This window comes from Melopsittacus undulatus, chromosome 1 (assembly GCF_012275295.1).
Source record: "Melopsittacus undulatus isolate bMelUnd1 chromosome 1, bMelUnd1.mat.Z, whole genome shotgun sequence".
Taxonomy (NCBI): Eukaryota; Metazoa; Chordata; class Aves; order Psittaciformes; family Psittaculidae; genus Melopsittacus; species Melopsittacus undulatus.
The window spans coordinates 154,104,306-154,129,896 of NC_047527.1; the positions used below are offsets into that span (position 1 = coordinate 154,104,306).

Here is a 25,591-nt window from a genome sequence, read left to right on the forward strand (position 1 = left end):
CTTTAGAGTGATAATCTCTATTTATTGTCTGGAAACCTCTGGCTCTGCCTTTGCCTTAATAATGTTAACCATGTCACTGGTACACAGACAATGCACACCAAACATCAGCCACCTTTGAGGCTCCAGAAGAATGCCTCACACAGTGATTGCATTATGCATCTCTATGACCAGGTTTCTCTCCCAGTTAGGCTCCAGGAACACCACAGGGATAGATCCTGGAAGGCTGCAGCCACTGAGTTGCACAAGCTCTCATTGTATCTTTGATATCATTTGATCCACTGTCTTTGAACAGCAGTTAACAGAGGGGTTGGTTCTACCTCTTTGTTAAGCTCAATATATTCTCTAATAGAGAAATTCATTGTCCCACAGCCATGCAAAAGAAATCTCTGGGTGGCAAATTAGGAGCTGGAATTTCATCAGTAAAACCTCAAATGAGCAGATTCCTACAACTTCCCATTCCCATAAGAAAAGGGCATCAGGACAATTTTAACATGGCAATGGGTGCTGCTTCTTATATATTAAGGTGTTGTAAAGATGCAGGTGGGCTCAGGTGCTGTGGTGTGTACTGGCAGGGTCTTCCATCCTTCCCTGTTGAGTGTATCCGGATTTCCAGCTGAGCTCTGGTGTGACATGGTAAAAACACAGCACAGAGCAGGCAGAATCCCAGTTTGCCATGGAGCAGCTGTCAAAGAAAGCTTTGAGCTCGGAGAAAACCTGAGGAAGGGAAAGGTTTCCAGAAGGAAAAATGAATTAAACCACTTTTATCATCAGCTGGGTATGGATTGTTACTATCTAAAAGGAAGGAGGGAATGGGACTAAACTGCATATCAGAGACAGTCATACAATCAGAAGCCAAAATTCATATCCTGGCTGTAACTAACAAAGTCTTTAAACTGGGGCAGATGCAGCCAGGACTGAGTTTGCAGCTTCTCTGTGCCAAAAATGCCCATTTCCTAGTGAATCCTGATATACAGACACCAAAGGTTGGAGCCTCTCAGATGCTACCCCTTGGAATAGACTTTTGTCCTAGAATAGAGGCTTCCAGGTAAACTAGCAGCCTCCAGTCATCACTTCCCCCTTCACCTTCATCACCTCCCAAAAGGAAAAGGGTTTGTGATAGCTGGCAAACTAACATAGCATCACCTCCTGGAACTGCCAACCGATGCTTGTGCCACATGCGGAAGCATCCAGTTATGACTTCTTCATTGCTGCTGAATACAAGGCTAATTTTAATTGATCTCCAATGCCTTCAAATCAAAGTTCAATGTTTGGTGCAATGATTTTTATGGGTTCTTTTGCATAAATACCCCATTCAGCTGCTGGCTGGAGCACACAGGAGCAGGATGATCTAAAGCATTGATCTAAGCCATCAATCTTGGGGAAACTGGAGGAGTTTTTAATAAGCTTCAGTCACATTTGCAATGCAAGATGAACACCATTCCTGTATGAAGTCCATAAAGACTGATAACACCCAGAGCAGCTGTGGCTGAAGTTCCTACACTGGCCTGTTATTTAATGGTCATTACACTAATTACAGAGAATGGCTCTGCTGGTTTTAGGACACTAAAGCTGTCATAATCACATGGATCGAGACCAAATCTCCAAAAAATAACCGAGAATAAATCTAAAAAAGAAGAAAATGAGAAAAGGTTCATTAAAATTGCACACTGGAAACCAGCTCTGCTGCAATAGGGCAGATCCAGCTTTCCAAACGTGATGTTCTCTTCAGATAGGCTGGCTGGGACAATCCTCTTTGCATGCAGTGTGCTTTACTGTTCAGTATATGGGGCATGACTCATGATAGGTTACAACACGGAGTGATAGCTAGAGAAAATTGAGCTTCTGAAAGCTGAGATTAAAGGGGGAAAGGCACAGGAATAAATAACACAATAGACAGACAGGGCTGGAGCGTACAAATGAGGTGTCTCAGAAGATGGTTTGGCCTGTCATAGCAGTAGTGGGCTATGGACATGCTTTATCTTCATATCTCCCTAAGGGAAGTGTGGGATAATTAACACAAGTGAAGTATGATGCCTTCTGCTACCAAGTCCAGACATCCTGAGGGACAGAGGGTTGTGCATTTTCCAGTATTCCCTTGTTTTTTAGTCCTCTGATAAAGAGGAATGAAGATGTCAGACTGGAAAATTTACCTTTCAGTTCTTCCTATGTGATTTGTGTTTGTCAGCTGGTGTCTTCCATGGTGCCACATGATTCCAAGAGCTACTTTTAACTGCTACGTCTCCTTTTTGCTTTAGTTCAAGGAAAAGCCTATGTGCTCCTTCCAGTATTCAGCCTCCTCCATACCTACAAATGCAAGTGCTGAGCCCAGTGCAGGAGCTGAGCAGAGCACACTCTACCACCTATGCTGCTTCCTTTGGGGAACAGAGAAGATGGCACATGTGGCAACTGGAAGGAAAACAAAGAGGGGACAAAGAGATATCAGTGAGCAAGGAGAAGGACCAGTCCTCTAATATCAATCATCTCTTGCTGCTGTTCTGGCTATGGAGATAAACACATGTTTAATTTCATTATTGGGCCTTTCCCCCCCCACCCCAATGAACATCTCAGTAATAACATGCAGAGGCTGATGCTTGAAAAGGGAGGATGGTTTTAAATTGAATTAAAAGAAGACAATAACTTCATAATGGCTTTCCCAGAACATAAGCATCCTTCAGCTTTATCATTAACCTGATATTATTATAAGAGCTGATAAGCTTCCACACCCAAATTGCCACAACACCGCGAACTCAATCCATGCAGCCCATGGTTGTTATTCTTAGCCTCACTAGCCTTGCACTGTGCATGCCACGTGCCCTTTTGTTCTGCTTTGCAGATTGAGAGGCGAGCAGCTGAAACACTTCTCAGAAATGCTGGGATATACGTGCCCAGGAAAGTCATCTTGTATTGGCTCATCCTCCCACTTGACAGACCATAGACAAGCCAACAGAAGAGATGATGTCATTCTTTGTGAGAGTGCATATAGCACTTGTGCATCAATCTGCCTTGAAACATCTGGGAGCAGGATAACATTGCCAATAGCCTCTATTTTCCTGAAGAAAACAGTGGAATCCTAGAGGAGTAAATGAAATATCTATGCTTCATCCTTGCTTTTATATGGTGGCCTTCATCCCGAGTGAAGAGGGGGAAAAGGAAGGGGCAGAGATTGATGTATTTGGGAGAAAAACTATATTTCAAGGCAACAAGTGATACATGACTGAAATATAATTGCTAACAATTAGAAATCGTAAGTTGAGTGCCAACATATGTATTCCTTAAAGAAAAGCATACTGGATCCAGTAAAGCTCATCTATGCCCAGCTAAGGGGATGCTACAGCCAGGGTGAGGATAATGCTGTACAGACTGTCAGTAGAGGAGAACAAGTTTCCAAGTCACTTCTGTGTGAGGTGATACACCCTAGGCAAAAGGATGCTAGCTCAAAGACACAATCAAATCCCTGTCTCTGTCTATGGAGTTGCACTCTTCTAGTGCAGCAACGTGAAAACAATTCAGTGTTAAGCACTCTCCCTGGTTATCCGACAAAGGATGCAATTGTGGTGACTGAAGACAAGAAAGAGAAGTAGAAAACAATGAAATCAATATAGAATAAAAAAGAAATAAAATGCTTAAAAATGGATTCTAGATTTTTCCTTAATATCTGTAAGTTTCCCTTTTTTTCATGTTCTACACTTTAAAACTTGGAGCTGATGCTGAAGATAGCAGGGAAAGATCTAGGGATGCCAGGACTGTGAGACTGGAGTTTTCAGTGCATGTTCAGCACAGCAGAAGTTGTGTTTGTTGAGGTTCCAATTCAGCACTAAACAAACACAGCTCTAATCTTTTGGGAAAGTCATGGCAAAAGGTACTCACAAAGAGCTGACCCATTCAAACACACTGTGTGATGGCACCTGCAGACACAAGGTCTCTTCCAGGTGACAAAGAGAGACAGTTTCTCCTATAACACAAAGAAACCATAGACCTTCAGATCAGGACAGTCACATCCTGAAACTCACTGAAAAGGATGTAAACCTGCTGTAAGGGAGGTTGTATTAACTGTGCAGGCAACATGGATAAGATGGACACCAGCTACAGCACTAGTTGGCAGACTAGATGCTGAAAAACCCTGTGCTGGAAAAGGCATCAAAAGTGATGCCAGACACATAAAAAACACCTTCCAGGCAGGTAGTTAATCAGAAGCTCATCAAGAGGATGCTTTCTGAGCAATTTGTTCACCTGGTGTTATTACTTTCAGAGAGCAAGGCCAAGGGCAGTGACAAGCTCTTTCATCTAAGAAAGACATAAAGAAGCACCAAGGACTCAAAGATGAATGGGACAAACTCAGAGCAGATATAAAGCCCATGTTTTGAGGAGCAAGGGTAAGTGACCGGTTGGAAAAGATGCCAGAGGAATGGCAGGGTTTCAGTCTGAGAAAGAAATGGCTTAGTTAGAAGGTAATGTTCATTCTGCACTGAAGCTGCTAGCCTCAAGACAGCAGTAACCCTGCAAGACCAGGAATAACCCAGGAAACGTGATAGATGGTGTAAGGATCGTGTCTGACCTTACCCTCTCTGAACTGTTATTGAAAATCATTGTTATTAACCTGAAGCATAAAATGGGAATGAATCACTGGAAATCTTTGAGAGGCCTTTCATGATAAATATCCCTGCACCAAGTTACTGCGTGTACTTGAGAGAAACAAAAAGGTGCAATTGTGCTATCCAGGAGCAAGGACTGGGAATGATTTTAAGCTTTAAGAATGGCACTTACTTTCTCATAAGTGTTGCCCAAGTGTTTGCAGCATTAGTCAGTTTTCAACTGCCTAATCACAGTTCATCTCAGCCTCAAAACCAGTTATTACTCAGCCAGCCACTGGGAAGGGAAGGGGAAGGTGTTGGTGTCAAACAGATGCCAATGCAAAGCGAGCATAACAGAACCAGAGGAATCACAAGAATGTAAACCACATATATAATGCAAACCACATATATCATGTAAACCACATATATACTAACACTGGGGATTACACTGGGACTGGCACTTGAGAAGCATCCCTGTGTGCAGATACCTGTCTGCTCAACCAGCGCTGTAACACGCAAAGAGCATCCGCAAAAGCCACTCTCTTAGATGGCAAGGGGCAGCAAGCACTTACAAAAGTAGCATGGAAGGGAAGTACCAAAATCAACCCAATAGCCACTTGTGCTCTCCTGTACCCTGAGGCACTGGATTTAGGGAGGAAAAGACAGTGGGCTTAGGCATGTTCCTTTATTGGCCAACCTTGTGCCCTTCCTCGCACAAAGAAATCTGACCCTGGTTCTTCCAGAGATAAATTTGCCATCTGGGGGCAAAGAAGTCATTTTGAAGAGCTACACCATGAAGTCCCATCCGTTTCTTACAGGGGGACAGTGTAAGTGTGAGCAGAAGCTGTGCTGGTATGTGTCTGCTGGGAATGACACAGAGCATCCCTGATCAGTGCTCTGAAAGCAGCTTTCCCCCTCCGCTGCGTAACCATGTAATCAAGTAACATGATCCTGGGAATGATCCTTTTTCCAGGACCCCATTTGACTTTGTTGTTGATGTCATGGAAAAAAAGCAGTCAGTTGTTTACCAGAGCATTCGATTTCTTATCGGCAGATCTGGCTATGAATAATGATGCCACATATTAATACCATAGTAAGCCAGCTAATGGGCTACAGACGCCTAACAAACAACAGGATGAGAGAAGAAAGGGCAGATTGGCAGGAGGCTGTTTGCCTTTGCGAGGGTTGAATTATAGAACTGGCCAGGCTTCAAAACTATGAATCATTAAGAGCATGCACACAGCAGTTTTGCATCAGTGAGCTCTATTGACTGTAGAGGAGCTAATATTGATCTACTAAACATATGGAGTGGGGAAGCAGGTCCCACATAGTTAAAAACGGGGTTTAATGTCTGTCCTTTGAATTGTGTTGGTTCCCTGAACACTCATGTGTTTCTGACAGCATGACCAGACCTTGATCCAGGTTCACAGTGACAGAAATCTTTGAAACACAACTGAAAACAGCATGACCACAAGTTATCATAGCTTGTATCTCCCTTATCATGTTAACCCAGTTCACAACACCTTTCATTAACTTCATAGTTGGGATTTATCTTTATTTGTGCAAATGGGGCAAAACTATTACCTTGCTGCTCTGCAGACATAACTACTGTAAACTCCAACATGAGCACAAGGAGCCACTGCTCTTCACTCCTGCAAGGAAGGGAAAATGAACATCGCAGACCATGAAGCTGTGCTGACCCCAGGGAAGGCAAGCCAGGCTATGACTGCTTTTCTACCCATGAATAAACCTCACTGTCAGTTGTAGGAGACAACAGCTGTCTCTCCCAAAGTCACAGCTCCCAGGCATAATACACACCATTCACAGACATCTGGTGCAGCATTTAGACCTCTTGCAGCATGCTTGCCAGTGGGTAGGTTAGCTCTGCTGGTATCACAGCATCACATCTTAGTTCTGGAACTGGCAATGTTAGGATTTCAGTCCACACTTCAGCAAAATAACATTTGGAAATGCCCTAACATTGGGAATAGCAAGGAAAAGGGTTCTATAGGCAGGTTGTCTGATTACCTTTCCATAGAGCCATAGGGAACCACCTGCATGGACACACTGATTACCTTCCCATAGAGCCATAGGGAACCACCTGCATGGACACACTGGTGGCAAGGTGTTCATCTACCTCCCTCCTGGGTCAGCATTTACTGGGGCATCTCTCCCTTTCCAGGTCAGCCTCACACTTCCCTGCCAAGGCTCATGGATGTGTTTCTTGCTGTGCCTTCCCTCTCCATCACCACAGTTCATCAGGATTGGTTTTGTTTGTGCACAGTTCATCAGTGCCCAAGAGAGTTCATGGTCCTCCTTGCCCCAGGGTGTGGGATGGGGAACAGGATGTCTTGATGAGAGTAGGTGTCCCTTTTCCATCTTCAATCACTTCCCATCACACTGGATGAAATCCTCCTGGTTGTGTCCTTCCACACATCCCCACTGTAGGGACAAGGAACAGAGAGGGAAGGAGAAATGAATTCCAGCATGACTTCAGTGCACTTGTTAGGAGTGCTCCCTGCCTGCCAAACAACAGCACCATGGTAACAGCCACAAGCAAATTAATGAATTAGAGAAACACTGATCTTAGCAAATTGTAGCTTTAGCCACAAAGCCCCATACAAGGGAAAGAACATGCTAATTCAGAGGCTCACAACACGCATGGAGCTGCTCCCTTGCCCAGCCAGAGAAGGGTGCCAAACCACAGCCATAGGCAGGGATCTGAAGGACTGATTTCAGACGAGGGACTGATGTTTTGTCCGCTCTGATTTTGCTGTTGTTGCCATAGGAGTCCTATGGGGGAAGGATTAAATCTATTGTTATTCTGACAACAGTAGGTGAATTCAGAGTCAAGCCCATAGGACTGTTTTCCATGCCAAAGCACACTGCTCTTGTGAGTGCCAGCTTCTTGCTCAAATAGCAATACAAGCAGATTTCAGAGAGAGTCTTAATAATCTGAACCTCAGCTTAGAAAAGCAAGCACAAGTAATGGATATTTGGGGTATTCATGAGGAGTTGGCTATTTTGTATTGAAGAATTTTATGGCCTCCCATCAAAATGGGGCTTTTTGGGGAATTCAGCAAAACATTAGAAATCACATTGTTCCGGATGCTTAAGGAAGGTTGCCTCAATGTGAGGAAGCAAAGGACAAGCAGAAGCCTGCTTGGAAATACATAAGGTATGGGCAACCTGAAGACCAGCAGTGCTGCCCCAAAAGAGGGAGAGGTTGTGGGTTAACAGCTGAGGGTTGTGTTGAAAGATGAACAGCTGAGGTTTAGGTATCCTGAACTGGAGCTGGGGATGACACATCAAGAGGAAATGCCAGGCAGACAGGCTGGGATTTCATTTGGACACAAGCAGATGGGTCTGGAACAGAGATTGATCTAAGGCTTGTCCATATAAAGACAGTCATTAACTTTGTACTTACAGATGAGTCAGGTACACAAGAAAAGAGAAGGAAATCACAGGCAAACTGCTCTGCAGGGCTCAGAATGTGAGCTAACATTTTCCTTCCCTGTTTCCCTGCCTGTGTAATGATGTGTGCACTTCCACGTCACTTGCTTCGGTGAGTTCTTATTTTAACACAGAAATCAGATTTTCCACAGCCCTAAGCCTCCAGAGGCATCCTGCAATACAAAAACACAGCCCTGGAAACAGCACAGTGCTTTCAGAAAGCCAAGATGTGTTTCAGCTGTGGGAATCTAAAGGGTTATTAACATATACACTAACAATGAATTAGGTCTTGCACGTAAGTAACACATGTTTTATATGGCACTTGGAGTAGAGATAAATGAGGTCTCACTGGTGTACCTGACTACCCATCCTCCTTTCTACTGGCCAGATCTGCAATATGACTTACAAGTTGCCTCTAGAGCCTGACAAGAGGGCATCAGGCTGGTTTACATGACAGAGGGTAATTTCCCTCAATGCAGGACTTGCACATGGGACATAGAGGTTCTTTGACTCCTGTGGATGCTCAGGGAAGGCTCATCCATCACCAGATGGGGTCTGGAGTGCTCTGTGATAAGCTCGCCTTCACAGAAGCATGGCTGCTTCAGTGGTGTTCCCAATAGGATGTGAAAGATGAGGACATACTTTATACTCACAGTAGGGCACTGACTGCTGTTTGAACCAAGACCAGCAGCCTATAAGGGATGCTTCACACTTGCCTCACTCACTGGTCAAAATCAGTGCTGCAAAAGCCCTTCTTGGGCAGCACAAAGACTGTCTTTAGGTTGGTGCTTGGAAATGCAGATCTTACAATACCTCTAAAGTGCAATACCTCTAAAACCACAATACCTATAAATTCTGCCCTCTGTCAGAAAGAGCCACATTCATGTCAGCTCTTATCATTTCCTTATAAGCTTCCAGCTGCTTCATGTTCTTTCTAAAGCCCCAGTGCACACTAACACAGCCCTCAGCTGCAGTCCTTGGTAGCCAGCAGCTAGCCAACACCAAGGAATATTCCCATTGCTGCCATCCCCTTCAGTGCCTCTTTCACCTGCAACATCTGCAGGTGAAGGCAACACTGGTGCATGGATTTGGTGCCCAGACCCTTGTGCAGATGTGCACAGTGCACATGTACTGACTGCTATCCAGCTATAGTGGCTAAGGGGACACTGAGGCTATACAATGGATAAGGGTATAGGTGTGTGGGTGCACAGTTTGGAAGGGAGATTCTGCTGCATGTGACTTTTTCAATGCAGGGTTGTGTCTTCTGAATAAGCATCAGTTTTACCAGACCCAAATTGAGCACATATTGCTAATTTAGTTTGCCATTAAGCACATTTTGCATTAATCTTCACTAGGATACAAGACATTATTGTTGGCTAAATGTAGGTATTTTCACTCACGTACCAGAGTTTTCTTCAGCTTCTTTGTCTCCTCTTTTCTCTTCAGGTCATCTGATGATTGGCAGCTCAATCTACTGCAAGAACACTGAAGGGTAAGAGATTACAGTGTGCTGCAGTCAGAAGGTCCACGCTGCAGAGAAATGTATTCTCTTCATTATTACCTATTTGACAAAGATTTAAGAGGGTTTTGCAGCTGTAAAAAACCCATACAGATCATTTCCAAAAGACATATTGCAGAAGTCCTGGGTATACTCACCTGTATGAAAGGGTTGATGAAGGCACGTCTTCAGGATGTGCACACCATATCATGGGAAGGCAACTGGAAATAGCAGGCAGCAGCACAGCCAGCTGAAAGTTCCATGGATTGCATGTTCTCCCACTGGAAAATGGGGTTTTGTTGATCTGGGAACCAGTGAAACCTCCAGTGTTTGTTTGATTATTCTGCTGTTACCAAAAGGAAAGGCACACACTGTGCCCGCAGCTGCGTGAAAAGGAAAATCATCTGCTTTTCAGCTACTAAGGAGCACTGCTGGAGCTCATCTCCCCATTGCTCTCAGTTTCCCAGTGGGTCCTGGGCCACAGCTGGATCAGAGATCCCTGGAGCCACATCAGCCTTCGCAGAGATGCTGCTGATGCAGTGGGACAAGGGTGAAATGTGGCATTGGAGGCACAGCTCATCTGTGAAACACAACCTCCCACCCTGCTCTTCTCACCTTCACACCATGGTGCTGGGCCCCAGTGCTTGTAATTCAGGGTGGATACCATCCTGCAGGGCACAGCCTGAGAAGCAGTGCTTGGAAGAGAGCAGGGAACAGCAGGGAAGAGGGCCAGGGAGCTGCGTGTCCTATGAGGGTAGTTCAGGCAGATGGAGAAACTAATGACAGCTCAGAATGCACAGAGCACTCAGACAGAAAGCCAGCTTTACATTCTTGTGTGCTGATCCAGATTATGGGAACCCACATTAATCCTGCATTTAATACATGGCTGTGCTGCAGTACCAGCCATCAGGAGCCTCATGCACTCCCTGATTCATCTGTATAATCCAAAGATGCTGGTAGTGATCTTTGATGACCTGAACAGTCACAGAGATACCAACCCACAATGCAGTAAATCACCTTATGTTCTAAAGGAAAGGTAAAACCTGCTGGTTGGTGAATGGGCAGATAACAGAGGCCATCACCAAGCTTTTGAATTCAAGCTGATCCCACTGATACACACATCTCAGTCCGTGGGTTCCTTTGCAGGAAGCTGTGTTACTTTAGCCTATGCTTGCTTTGCTTTCAGTGTTCGGCTTTGAGCAGCATTGAAAACGTGTGCTTTCATCTTTGCCCCTTGGTGACACCAAACCAAAACCAACTGCTATAATAAATATTACATATAGATGCAGAAGAACATAAGAATCTCATTAGGAATTCCCTCTCTTGTCTCAGGGCAATGATTCCCCTCTAAAAGGGGTTTCCAGAGTCTCTTTCCCTTTGTGATGCCTGTGTAAGAGGCATCAGAAGAGGCAGTAAGCTTGTGCTTACTTCTTCTCTGTGGCTGCACCTCTCTTCTTCACACAGCCACTTACTTTGACAAACCTCTTATGGAATCTTAGTCTTTGATACAGATACACCTTTATCAGGTATGACTGATGCTGACAAAGGTGGGGGACACATACTTCGAGAGTGTGATCACAGCCTCATTTCCACAGGGAACCAAACTGAATAGGAAAACCCATCAAATGGGAGGCACTTGCAGCCAGGCCATGATTCCACCCCGTCAGGCTGCATACCTGAACATGGTAAACCTCTCGTGGAACCTTAATAAAGGGGCAGAAAATGCTGAGGAGGCAGAAGGAGCAATGATTTATCTGTTTGCTTTTGTAGTCACTGAGTAACTTGGATGTCCTCATCCCACAGAGGACCCAGTTCAACTCCTTCCTAAGTCACAGGGAAGGCTGTGATGCTCTGATCCCATTCTCCCTTGCTTAGCAAGCTACAGCTCTGTAGCCTGGTTACAAGTATTCCCCTTCTGCAGGCTTTTAGAACCTCCTCTATCCTCTTGAAGTCAACAAGAGACAGACATATCCAGACCTTCTAAAAGTGCTACCCCACAACTCTGCAGGACAAACATCTATAAGGTCCACTGAGCAGGTTCCTGCCTTTCTCACATGGGCTGTGTATTTCTGCCTGAGAATGCAATCCTGTCCTGCCCTTTCCCCTTCCCAAAGAGGTGGCAGTAAACACAAGTGGAGTGTTTGCTCTCTTGGCAGGAGGGAAAGCCACCAAACCCAATGAACCTGTCAAAAAACCCCAGCAACTCCTAATTTAGTAAGTGCCAGAGCGTTGCTTATGCAGTGCTCAGCTGATGAATGGGATGCTGAAAGCTCAGTGCTGCTCTGAATGCCATCTGCTGAATAAACGTCATCAGCATCAGTAAACAGCTGCATTAATGACAGTGCCTTGCCTTCCTTAAATTAGGGCCAAACTTTAGTCAAGCAGGGGCAGGAGGAGAGATGACAACCTGAAGATGCTATAGCTTGGAGGCAGAGATCAACACAATGCTCTTACAATGCAATGAAGCAGTAACCTCCCAGTTCCACCCCAGGCTCAGTAAAACCATGCTCTAAGTTGAGTTTCTGTGAGCCTGGGCTAGTCTTGACAGGACTAGGCAAAGGACCAGACTAGTGCAGCTATATTTGCTCTGTTGTTGGAGCATATAACAAGTGCTGTGTAGAACAAACCTTGACTTAAACAGGCCTGAGTACTCCATCACTGCATCAGAAGGTGATGTGGAGTTCTCTCTGCACACACATTACTGTTTCTTCCTTCGTTTGAAGTTAGAATTTGGTAACAGAAAGTACAAAGACATTGAGTTAGGTCCAGTTAAGGAAATATTGAGACTTACTTACCTTTTCTCATTCCTTCTGCACCATCTTTGCTGGATTTTAGGCTCCATGGAGTGCTGTGGACACATTGGCCTAATGATCCCTCTGGACAGCACTAAGAAGTTCCATGGTCAGTGTCCAAATGAGTCCCCTGAGCTGGTTTCCCAATGCTTTGCAATAGAAAAATATGGCTGATCTTCGGCCTCTGGAAGGAACCAGCAAGACAGGAATGCCATGTGAGACCATGCAGGAAAGCTGGAAGGATGAAACAGAAGCTCAGATGTTAGAGCAACAAGCAATATCTTGTCTATGCTGTTGCACATTGTCACATACCCTGGTTCTGCAGCCCTGTTATCAGAGTGGGTTTTTCTATCATTACAAACACAAAGGAAACCTTGTAAAGCTTTAGACTTTGCCAAGAGGATAGGAATAAAATCAGTGTTAAAGAGCCCTACTGACAACCTCAGCAGAGGGTGCAGGGTAAGCAGTCAGGTCAGTCACACAGTGAGTTAGGATGGATTGGGAAATGGTTCACATTGCTGCTGATGGTGCCAGAACTGTCAGAGCAAGTGCTTGACCAAACATCCTTGCCCAGGGCTTTACTGGACTGCTCCATTCACGTACCAGAAAGAGAGAAGAGCTGGAATAAGACGGAAACCAGAAGACTCCCATAGGAGAGGAGTCAAGAATACAAACGTTACCGCAGCAGTGCTCTCCATTGCCTAGATGACAGGAAAGGATCCTTGGTAAAGAGAGAGGTATAAACTGTGTCAGAGAGTGGGAATGTCAGGGTCTGTTTGTTGGAAGCCTTCAAGTCTCATCAGGAAACAGTTCATTAGAAATTCCTCTGCTGCTAGTACAAAACGTCTGCTCCCAATGACTTCTAACCTTATTACTAAGCTCCAGTATAAGCACAGTGTGCCTACAGTTGCAGTACAGACATAATAGTTATTACAGTGCATATATGATCTGCTTAAAAGCAGATACTGTAATGTTAGTAACTAACCAGTGTGCTGCTGGTGATGGGACAATGTGATGGTTTGGAGTTTGGTACTTCTAGAGAGAAATTCCTCCTCTTTGATAGACACATAGGATACCAGCATCAAACCAAGATATCAGCTAAAAACATCACTGAATTAAATGGTGATGAAGTTTAATGCTCTTCAAAGAAACTTAAACTTAACAGATCTCTTCTTCATTTGTCCTTTGTCAATGAAAGCAGTGAGGAGTAATCTCCACAGGATGGCACTGATTTAATTCTCCCAAAGATTAACTTCTGCCTTAGCATATTTTTGCCTTAGTTTTCAGTCAAATGCAGTACAAGGACTCCCACACAGGCATCTTCATGCATTAGGGCTTACAGAATCAGATCCTGTTGTCATTCATTTTATCTTTCCTTTTTAAGGGGAAAAACACAAGCAACAAGTTGCTATTACCATCATTTCTGTAACATTTATTTAGACCACTGGGTAAGTTTTGCTCCTAAATGTGAGAATTATCACACCAAACACTGGAAAATCAAGGAAATAATAGGATAAAACTGCTGTGAATGGCAGCTACATGACCACTATTCAGACCAAGACATGTGGAGGAAATTGGATCTGGATGGAGCTCTAGGGGATGTTAAATATGGATGGGGTACCTTGAAAGAGGAAAGACAGGATGATGCGTCATAGCCTTGAAAAATGCATTGGGTTGAAAGATCCACTGTTCCACAAGTCCAGTACAATTAGAAACCTGCTGCGTTACCTTGTGAAGCACAGACAGTCCTATGACAGATTCCAAGCACGACTTATTCATTCTGAAAGGGAGAAGGCAAAAGGGATGAAACAAAAACCCAACCCAAAACCGACCCAGAGAGCTTTTTTTTGGTGCTTGGCATTTCAGAATGATGACAGTTAATTATAGCAAGTGCTCTCATTATGGGTGACCTCTGCTCGCAACAGTGGTCCCTTGGTACTGGAGCGAGGCAGAGAAATGAATTCGAGTCCTCATCCCTTTCAAGCACAGCAGGATTTAATTAGCTATGCAGCCAATCCTGCCCCCAAAGGTTTCCACTAGAAAGGGCTTAGAGATGTAATGGAAAACAGGGCAGCAGCACATCTCTGTGTGGGCTATACATGACCTACCTGAGGTCTGAAGAACACTAACAGAAGAGAAGCTTGACGTGCCCATGGTCTTTCTTCATGTCAGGGATGCACTCTTGGTTGCTTTGCTGCTTGATGTGCTAATCCTTAAAGGGATATCTGTATTCCTGGCTTGTTTTCGTCTCCGTGAATAAATCCATGTCATAGACGGCTTAGTTAGCTGGCTACCCACAGACATCAAAGGGGACATGGAGCTTTGAAGTGGGGATGAGACATCACTGTGAAAGGTGGGCAAGAGATATTCCTCTTGCATCGTTGCTAAAAGGTAATGGGAATAAAGTGAAACCAAGTTATCTTGTTTCTGAACAGAGAAGGAAAGTTGTTCCTACCTTTCAGTGGGCTAAGGATCAGCATCCTTCCGTGGTGTTTTACCTTTACTGGCATGGGTTAGTGGTGCTCTTGGCAGTCCTGGGGTAAAGGTTGGACTTGAGGACCTTAAAAGTCTCTTCAACCTGGTTGATCCTATGACTCAATGGTGCTATTTGGACATGGCATTTCTTTCTTGATCTTGTTTCCATATAGAAATGTTTCATCTCTGCTGCAATTTTCCTACAGTCCAGTTTGGCCTCCATTCCTTTATTTGTTTCCCATAAGAATCTCCATTGAGCTTCAGGCTTTACTTTCTTATTCTAAGTCAAATTAATTGAACCACAGTGCAGACCTGTAGCTCTTCTTCAACATGGCAAAGGACTATGACAAAGCTAAAGCAATTTGAATCCCATGCTATTGTACACCAAATTACCTCACTAGCAGAGAGGAGAGTCCAAAGGCTGTACACATACAGGCTTCTTTGATTTCTGGAATTGCTGAGGAGCTCTGTGCAATGTTCAATATCTGCCTTCACACTCAAATATGTTGATGCACACATGAAGGTCTACAACAGTTTCAAAGCTTTGATGGAGCACTTCTGGTTTATAAGACTATGTGCAAGCAATGAGAAGGGTTAAAACTCTACCAATTTGAGCAAAAAGAACAAGAATGCTTCTGTATTTACTGTGCTCACAGGAAAGCGACATGTCTTCTCTTACAGAAGGCCTATAGGTTATGTATTCAGAAAGTATCAGTAATGCTATCACCCCAAAAGGTTAAGAGAAGGATTTACTTATCTCTAGTGATTTATGGGACTGACAAGACAGTGTACAAATGGAAATGCATGGGCAGAAAATCTTAGAAGGAAACCATAGTGAGAAGGCACTGAGCAGATAGATCCTTTCAGTAATGAAACAAGTATTCTGTTTCATAAATCATGTTTGTCAGGAATACATAAAACCAGAACCAAAGTTGGGACCTTCTGTCTTTATCACTGAGCAGAAAGATTCTCTCCCTGGACCATAACAGAGAAGGAAGCTTTATTTGTTGACCTGCTCCAGCAAGGCATTCTGAGTGATGGTTTGCACCCTTCGTGTGGTGTTTGTGCTATATATTATCAATACTGGCTGCTGATGCCAAGGTCTCAGTTGTCACCTAAGTGCTCTGCTGTGACTTGGGTTTTAAGCAGCAAATTGTCAATGTCCCCCCATGAGATGGACACTGCAGTAAAAGCTGTCATTTACTTTAATGGCCCAGATGTCAGGGAGAAGCTCTGTCATGGCAGATGAAGCTGTCTGTTAATCCTGATGGGATTGCCATGCTTACCAACCTAGCGAAGCTCCACACATAAATTAGCCCAAGCAATTTCCCCAAGTGTAATAAATAAGCATCAACCTCTCACTGACAGTCACTGGATGGCATTACAGATGGGATGTACCCAAGGACATATTACTTTGGTTTAGCAAGAACAATACTTGACAACATGCAAGGACTGAGCAGAACTTCCTAGATAGATCCAGGATAACCATGCTTTCAGTGGCGTACCCTTTACATATGGTAAACTGCAGCATTGATGCAGCCTAGATCTTGTACCAGTGCTAGATCTTCCCCTGCCATTAAAAAGGAGAGCAGCTGACATATAAGTCTACAAGAAGGTGTCATCTCTCCTACCTTTTAAGATCTAAAATGTAGGTACCTGTTTTAAGGCAGCTTTCTGGTCGCCCTCCATCGTGGACAGTCATCCCCATATCACAGTTCATGCCATCTGGTTTAGATAGTTATCCCAGCCTGTTCTTCAAAGGTGCCTCCTTTTTACCTTTAAAGAGGAAAGAACAAAGATATTGGGTCAGTCTAAAAGGGGAAGGGAGCAGATGTGGTTCTGCCTTTTTTATACTACCAGTTGAAAAGCCACACAACACCAAGTTCCCATTCATAAACTGTTAAAATCACCTGCTAAAGAGATGTTTCAGTACCAGATCTCTTACCCCTGCACAGTTACAAGGCAAGTTTACAAGTGATCCATGGAGTTACTCTTATTAAACTATCACTTCCTGACACTTTAGCAGCAGAGGAAAATTCTGTTGTTTCAGTACTCAAAAAATATTATTTTCAAGGATATTTCCTTGAAACTGGCCTTTTTTTGGACAATCTGATAATGGCCCTTCTGGCTTTCTAATCCATGAATCAGAACTGGAAATAGCTAAGAAATACATTGGAAAGCAAGAGGAAGAACTCCAGACAAATGTAAGTGTACAGCAGGTTAGCAAGCAGTGTTCTCAGCTGCGGTGTTGGATGGTGATGCTGTCATCCCACATTCTTCCAGCTGGGTAGAGATGTTTCAGAGCATTTATAACCATTAATACACACAGTAAAATTAAACCTGACCTGTCAGGGAATATCCAGGACACCAGAGGGAACACTGTTGGAAGCAAGCGGCTGTGCTCCCTTTGAGAGCCTTGGGAAGGCACAGAACCCATCAGACAAAACCAAGACTAAAAATAAGGAGGCCCAGCTCAGACTTAGGAGATCAGAGATCATTTTGCTGCTGAGCTCAGATATAAGCAGAGCAAACCATCCTTTAAAGGAGGATTGTGCTGCTTTTGGCCATAGGACCTCAGGACCTTTTGATGCACTGGGAGAGCACTGGTTGTAAGAGCTCCTTTACTGCTGCAGAGTTTTCCTGACCTTCAACAGGAATACATGAGCTTCTTAAACCATCACTGAGGGATATGTTGTTGCTCTGCAGCTCAGGAGGTCAATATGATTCTGGTGTTTAACACACATGTAGACCACTTGCTGAGAGCAGCACCACATTTGCTGGGCACGAATTAGGTCCTCCCAGAGTTATTCTTTGCCATGTTTTGTGTTCATTCAAATAATGAGAAAGGTTATAGCCTTCGTAATAATTATCTCAAACAGAGACATTAATGAATCATTCATCAGATGAAAGGGAACAAGTGTTATATAAAGTGCTTTGGAAAACTTGCCTTTGTTCCAGTAATTCAGCAGCTGGCAGCTGCCTCATCTCCATGCACACACACAGAGGGATTAAAACAACAAGGGGAAAATGGGGCTTAAAGCTCCCATAGCAAAGACCAGAGGGTAAGGCTTTCAGAAGACCCTGTGTGATGGTTGCCATTGAGTGAGTGTGCCATTCCTCTCCTGAGTGTGATGGGTAGTGTGTTATTGAACACACAGACAAGCCAGACCCTGGGAAAGGTCAGGATTCATTATGAGTAAGAGGAAACAACTTATGCCCCACATGTATATAATTGGGCCTGACTTCCATTAACACAAGGCAAACTGACTGGGTACCTCAAGGGAGCATTATAAATAGAGCTGCAGACTCAACCGAGTTTAGCCAGACGGGAGTGCAGGCTGGCATGACAGCTAACAGGGAACCACAGAACAGAGCAGGAACAGTCACAAAGGAGACTGCAGGTGTCTGTTTGCTCCCCAGACAAATGCTCTGATACATTCATTGTGAAACCCACAGCTTGGTATGGAAAAGACAAACCAGGGAATCTTTCCAAGTACTTTCACTGCATCCCTTGTGAAGATGTGATACTAAAGTGACACCACTTCTGGTTAATACTCCCATGGTTTTCACCCTGTTCTTTCCCTGCTGTTAGTTCTCAGCCAGGCAGAGTCTAACTCTGTAGCTGTTATCCCAGGAACATCAGCTGGATGGGTACCTGTTGGTTTTAGGAAGACAGGAGTGTCAGCATGGTCCAGCCTTCCACACTGCTCAGATCAAGGCAACTGGAACTGATGTCTCCATGATGTTAACTGAAGTCTTCTGATGACCCTGGAGAAGATAAGTGCCACAGTTTAACCCCAGCCAGCAGCTAAGTCCCATACAGGCACTTACCTTGTGCCCCATGGCAGGATGGGGGAGAGAACTGGAAAGGTATAAGGGAGAAAACATATGAGCCAAGATAGAGACATTCTTATAGGTAAGCCAAAAGCCACACACACAAGCAAAGCAAAACAATGAATTAATTCACCTCTTCCCATGGGCAGGCAGGTGCTCAGCCATCTCCAGGAAAGCCCTGTATCAGCTACTGAGGAGAAACTTAACTCTGCCCCATCCAAAACCAGCACAGTAGCAAAAGCAGCGTTCCATCAGCATGTATCTGCTTTGAATGGAGACAAAAGGCAGAGAGCCTGCACTTATGTGCCCAAATCTGGTTCAGATGAGGCTAATCGCACTGTTGTAACTCCCAGGATAAGCAGCATCACCTGTTTGAGGTGGTTGAAGTGCAGATTCCTCAGCAGATGTTTGCTCGGTGTAGTCAGCACAGCCTGGCTTTGTACTAACACATCAGAACCCTTCTCACACAGAGGAGGTGGGTTCAGCACTTAACCCTAACCCTAACCCCTAACCCTGCTTCCCCTGCTTCTCCTAGCACTCAATTAGGAAGACTGGCTTGGTAAAATGGGTGCTAAAACAGCAGAACTAAAGGACATCACTAGCACTTGCTGCCACGTGCAGCCGAGGTGGGCAAGGTCTTTCCCAAATGAAGATGGGAATGACTACTATGGCTTGGATAGGGAGCAAGTATCATTTACTCCCTCCAGCTTAGCAGAGAAAGGGATTAAAAGGCTTTTGATACCTTTAGTTCCTCGTGAACAATGTGGCTAATGCTTTCAAATGAGCAGGAGCATCCCTGAAATGCAATAAAAGCCCTGACTGTCAGCTTAGCTTAGCTGCTACAGGGAGGATTCTCAACATTGAGACACCCTGGTTAGAGCTTCCTGCAGGTCTCTCGCTGTCAACAAAACTGATAGGGAATAAATAAATACATCTATCTATATGTCTTACAAACCTATTCCTTATGAGAAATGCAACATGGTGTTTTGTCAATGAGGAGTGATTAGACACTGCTCTGCCCTCCAAAACACTTTGGCAGCTCTCCCAAAAGAGATGTGATTTATTTCTGTTAATCCCTAATGACTCCCAAGCCATGCAACAGGCAGCTCACATAATTCATTCAGCTGCATTGCCTCTTCCCTTGCCAGCAGCAAGCAGGAAAACACACACTTGCCCTTGCACCCGTTCTGTGCCTATTGATTATATCATTAGGTAAGCAAATTGGTTACCTCACTTCAGACTCGGTGCTAAATTACAGTCACTAAGGTTTGTCTTCACTTTAATAGGGTATCACACAGTAGGGATGCTTACCTGCTCCTGCAGGTCCAGCTGCTGGGGTTTAGCTCTGGCTCTGCCATTCACTTTACTGAGGACTTTGGGCTCTGGTCCTCTCTGCCCTGGTGAGAAAAGGGAATTGTGCTGCTTTTATCCACCTATGAAACAGTCCTGATGGGGGAAAAATGGGACAAAGATATGACTAAGCCTCAGCAGATACAGGAGTAGCCTAACCCCTTGTCTGACTCTTCCTTCACACAGAGTGCATGCTTTGAGCAAGAGCTACAGCCAGCAAGTAATCTACTCCAGCCTGCTCTTAAACCCACTTGCTTCTTAAAGCACAGGTATAACGAGAGTGTTTTCTTTCCAGGCAGGTCAGCTTAAAATCCTCTAAGAGCCCCAGAAAGCTGTACTGAGTCAGTGCTGAGAGCACATTGTGACTTCAGCTGCAGGCAAAGCACGTTATCACCCCTCACCCAGCCTGCATTAAAGGGGTTATGTCACAAGGCAGGTTTATCTAGGTCCTGAAAGGAGAAAGATGGGCAGAGACAGCTCTTGTCGTGGTCAGGGAAGATATCAGGCACCCCAGAGATAAGGTCTCCATCCCAACAGCAGCCCATACAAGCGCACCTCATTTCCTCTGGGCTACTGATGAGTGAAAGAGTAGATACAGTCTTATGGAAGGAGCTCTCCATTAGCAACAGGAAATGTCCATTGATTTCCATGGGCTTTTAGATTAGGCTCTTAATTGCTTCTAACTTAGGCTGGGGGCTACAAAGCAACTTAGCATGCTTGAGCTGCTCACTCATTCTGCCAGTCACCATCTTTAGGCTCTGCTCAGGCGCAGGATGGACATGCTGGTTCTCACCTACTCAATGCAGACAAAACAGATGGTCTGCTTTTTGGGTTTAAGCTGCATCTCACACATATCAGCGTTCCTCCCCCAGTCCCTTGTAACGCTTTCCATAGGGATCTGCTAGAAAAGAGAATTAGCAAGTTCTTTGTATCTCCCAAGCAGCAGCATCACCAGTATGAAACATCCCTGCATGCAGTGGTGGGATTACAAAGCACCTTGAAGGCTGCACAAGCAGATCCTGCAATGCCAATCCCATAGCAAGACACTGGAAGGGGAGAGGAGGAAATGGAGATCTCTGCACAACTGGAGGGAAACAGCTCCTCTGCCATTCATGAGGATCTCAGCTCTTATTGTACCTAAGAAAGAAGTGGAGCTGTGCAGTTCGCTCTGCAATGGGAAAAACAAAGGTGGAAGATGAAGCACAAGGAGCTCCCTCCATGGGAGAGGCCATGGATTCAAGGCAGGATGAGAAAACATGGAGACCAGGAAGGTTTCTCATCCCCTGCAGCTTCCCTCTGAGCTCTGAACAGACATTATCACAATCCATCATTAGGAAGGGCCTTATCACACCTACATAACACCGAGTAGTGCCAGAACAGTTCGTTGCAGGATAAATACATCCATGGTGTACAGCTCTCTGGACCACAGTAACTGGATGATTTCAGTTTGGTTTCTTTGTGAAGGTATTAAGTAAGCTTAGCATCGTCTCAAGCATTGACTTAAGAAAAGGATTTGCTCAAACACACACAAAAGCCTAAGCAGCTCCAAGACAAATAGATAACTGTGAAGGCCTGACTTGTACCACAGGAGTTAAAGACTTGGAATATACACTCCCTTAAGAACAGCCTGATCTCTATTGAACTGGTAACTAAATACCATTATCAATACTGGGTGTTTCTAATGGGTATCCTTTATGATTTGTCCCGGTCAGAAGCACTAGTCTTGCACTCAAGCACCCATGGATACTCTCATAGAACTGTTGTGTGTGGCAAGCTGACACAGAGCAGATGTACTCATTCCCTGCCACTTGAATCTGAGAGGTAAGTCAGGTCTTATGGTCCCTGTTTTGTCTGTTTCTGTGTTCTCAAGCAGCTGAATCACACAGTGCACCAGGCCTGAAGAGTTCACAGCATTGTTCAGTCAAGGTGCTCTTTGCTGCAAGGGCCCTTAGAAGATTCACAGTGCACAGCTCTCAATAGCACCTTGGGAACCTGAGTCCCAGATTCACTAAGTGACACCATTCAGTGTCTGACCCGCTCTGGTGCTTTAAAGTGGTAACAGCAGCAGATAAACCTCAGCCCAGCAGTGCCAGAAGGTTAGGAGGGTCACTTATAACAGGGAATTTAGGCACTTACAACCATTAGTTCATGTCTTGTATCTAGTCCCATGGTTTATCTGTTGCATTGCTAACACTAATACTGAACACACAGTTCCCCACTTGCTGGTTTATTAGATACCCATAATGAATCAACAAAGTGCTTTAATCCTGATTTGATTTAAACCACATGAGTCAAGCAGTTTTTCCCTGCAACACACGAGAAGTTTTCCTAACTGCAGGGGAGGACATAAGAGGAGGATCAGGCTTATGGATCCAAATCCTAAATCCTCCCCTTATCTCTACAAAGACGACTCACACAGCAGCAATGGTCCCCATCACCTGCAAGTTTAGAGCAGCATTTCAGTGCCTTTCAGGGCTTTGAGATAAAAGGTGCCATATACAAACAGTTTATGTTTAACACTCTGGCAGGTGTGACATCCCATCTGGTAAAGGATAATCAGAGCCACAGAGGGGACAACACATTACAACTTATGAATCCACCCCAGCAGAGCTTAAGGGCTTATCCAGCAAATCAGACAGAGCACAACCAGAAGCCACCTGGAGGATTTTATTCTTTAAACACTGTATTTGATTCCCTTTCAAACCCATTTTGCTATATTACCTTTTTAAGAGGTGAAACAAGTCAGTATTTAAACTCTGGTGCCTTTTCAAATGGGAACAGATGAAACTCAGAGCTCAGCATTTAAAACCTACCTAAACCTTAGGGGTTTCTGTAGTGTCAAGCAGAGCCGTGTTGCCATTTGTGCTCCATTCAAGGCAAGACAGATGCAGCCCTAAGCCCATATGTGCCTGGATAATGAAGATGCTCTAAGCCAGGCACTTGCTGAACGTGTGCAGTCAGCTGTCTCTAACAGACACAAGGTAGCATCCTTTGCTTTCCCCACAACAGCTTTATGTGTACAGATTAAAGGATCCAATCCTGAAGCTTTTATTCTCATGGACTTCTGAGCGTGGATGATCTCAACCCTTGTGGTTATGCGTGGAGACCTTTTCCCTTCATTAAGTCCCATAAACCCACTGTGGTTTGGTTGGTTTGGTTTCCCAAAGGGTTTATACAGCTAAAGCCCGGGAAGACAGAGATTTGAACACATAGGCCTAGCATTTGTACTCATAGGCCAGTGCACCAACTGAGTATCCACCGGGATTTGAAATATGATGGGATTCAGCAAGATTCCAACCCAAACCATTCTCTGATTCCATGATTTGGAGTTTATTTCTATGTAGGAAACAAACTGCAGGAGAAACTTAGCTCAAAGCAGTGCCAGGGATAGAACAGAGGCTGAGGAAGCAGAGGAGTCTCTGATTTGTCTTCTGAAGCTCCTGGTCCACCTCAGGCCACAAATCCCTGCCTCTGACTTCATCACTCCACAACAGCCGCATGTGCTACAACTGGTAGCGATACACATGGAAGAGATGCTTGAGAACAGCAAGCACTGGTTACAGCCCAACATAGTTTGAGCTCTGCAGGTCCAGCAACACAGTTTCATATGGAAAGCTCTTGAGAATAAAGCAGGTATTTAAGATTAGAGTTTTCAGTTAAAACTGAACAGTGCATTCGAGCTCAAGGACCAGCAAGTATTGATCTACTAGGAGATCAATACCAGATCCCATAAACTATTCCCTTTCCAAGCACAATCACTTTAATTCTATTTGATTTTAAACACTACAGATACCTATTGCTAAAAGGGACTGGCTATGAAAACCAAAGGTCAGAGGGGTCCAGCATCAGTGACCTCCTCCTTTGGTACCCTTAATAAGCATCCAAAGCATCAACAAGTCATAGTTGCTCCTTTCATTAGCATCTCGCCCGAGCAGTGGCAGACAACAGAGACCTCTTGTGGAAGAACCGTGTACTGCAAGCACACACACACCACCTCCTGGGTACCTTCCTTGTGCCTCTTTCCATAACTAAAGGGCTCTTTAGTGGACATCCCCATTTGATCTTCCCAATGGATTTCATCTCAGGCACCAGCATCATGGTGGGAAGAAAACATCCAAGCACCTGGAAGCTTCTCTTTCCTATTTTTAGGCTCTTGAAGAAGCAAGAACGTAAGATTACAAATAGTTCAGAGCCAGTGGAGGAAACCCAACTGTTGTGACACAAAACAGACACCAAAAATCCAAACATGATGTATGGAAACTTATTTTTCTCTAAAATTAGAATTTCTCTACATGATTTTCTGCACCTTATGGCTCCATTTGGTTGCTTGCAGAGCTGGGTACATAGCACACTAACAGTGAAAAGTGATTGAAGGGGAGTACAGGCATATCTGTGGATGTGGCTTCTGTGGAGGATCTCTACACATGCTAGGACAGTAAATAGGATGCTGTGACAACAGCAGGAGGGTTGTCTGCACCTTGGTGCTCAAAGAGCTCGTGGACCCTGACACAACTCATTCTCACCAGACCCTTCCTCTTCAGAAAGCATTACAAGGCAAGGCTAACTCAACAGCAGTAATCACAATGAGCTCCAGGCTCAGCCCCAGCAGCCAGTGGGCACAAGGACCCACAGTGTGCTGCCTTGCTGGGATGGCAGCAGCACTGGGATGGCTTAAACCCATCACTTGACAGGTCAGGTCTCAAGGCTTGGACTGAAGATAACCACAGTGGAATTCCTGACATGGCCCAAGGATCCAATGGGACATGGCCCATGATCCAATCAAGGATCAGAGGTGGCTGCAGTTGTTTCCTTGGCCATTGCTCTGGTCTCAGTTCATTTACAGCAGTGGCACCAGTGGGCAGTGTTTGCTATGTGAGGGCAGCTGCTTCCAGGCAGTAACATGGAAAGCTCAGCACCATCCCAGCACCTGAGCTGTGCCCAGTGTAAATGCTACTGAGGGGCCACCAGGCTGCTGGTGGGGAGGGAATTGCTCACCAGCACCTCAAAGGCACTCAGGTGCCATTCCTATGAGGATACTGAAGTCTATGTGGGGAAGCTGAGCATGGGAGCTTGAAGAAGCAGAAAGAAGACATCAGGGAAAACAAAGGTTGATGAGATCCCCTCTTTCACCTGCCTTCTGCCTACCCCAGGCTGGTTGGGAATGGCTGGTCCAGGATCATGGTGTCCAAGCTCCAGCAGCACAGGGACAAAGCTCCTCAGCTCTGACTCAGAGAAAACAGCCCACATGGCTCAGTAAGACACAGCACAAAGAACATGCTTCATCCCTGGCATCTCCACCTATTATCACTGAGGGACACGAGTCTGCCTGGATCCTCTGATGGACAACCCTTCTGCTCACCTCAGGCACAGCAGCAGGCACAAATCCGGGTGTTTAACTCCAGAACAGACAGGAGGAGGAGAAGGAAAAGCAGTGGCCACCCTGTGGATGCCCACATTAGCTCTTTACGCGGAGCTAATGCCCAAAGTCCCCCCATTCCTGTGCCAAGAGCTCCACCCGGTGGCCTCCCCAGCCGTGGCTTCCTCCCTTAGAAACCATCATAAAGCTGGAATATGGAAGTAAAGCGTCAAGCTTTGCTTCCCTAAAACTGCAAAGGCCC

General features: G+C 44.9%; 1 protein-coding gene and 2 long non-coding RNA genes across 5 annotated transcripts in view; all 3 read right to left on the minus strand.

Annotated features, from left to right (window-relative positions):
• ANLN (anillin, actin binding protein) overlaps positions 1-25,591 on the minus strand; it is an 819,922-nt gene that overhangs the window by 136,514 nt on the left and 657,817 nt on the right. The gene's annotated exons all lie outside the window — the stretch shown is intronic.
• LOC115945775 (uncharacterized) lies at positions 2,274-6,629 on the minus strand. 2 transcript variants are annotated; one of them, XR_004080016.2, is made up of 4 exons: positions 6,390-6,629; positions 6,156-6,223; positions 4,765-4,866; positions 2,274-2,406 (listed from the first exon to the last, which is right to left on the minus strand). It is a non-coding gene; the product is annotated as an uncharacterized lncRNA (long non-coding RNA). The 2 variants fall into 2 exon arrangements; XR_004549565.1 differs by having other exon boundaries at positions 6,156-6,629.
• LOC115945776 (uncharacterized) lies at positions 6,946-9,889 on the minus strand. The gene is made up of 4 exons (XR_004080017.2): positions 9,681-9,889; positions 9,429-9,498; positions 7,999-8,197; positions 6,946-7,013 (listed from the first exon to the last, which is right to left on the minus strand). It is a non-coding gene; the product is annotated as an uncharacterized lncRNA (long non-coding RNA).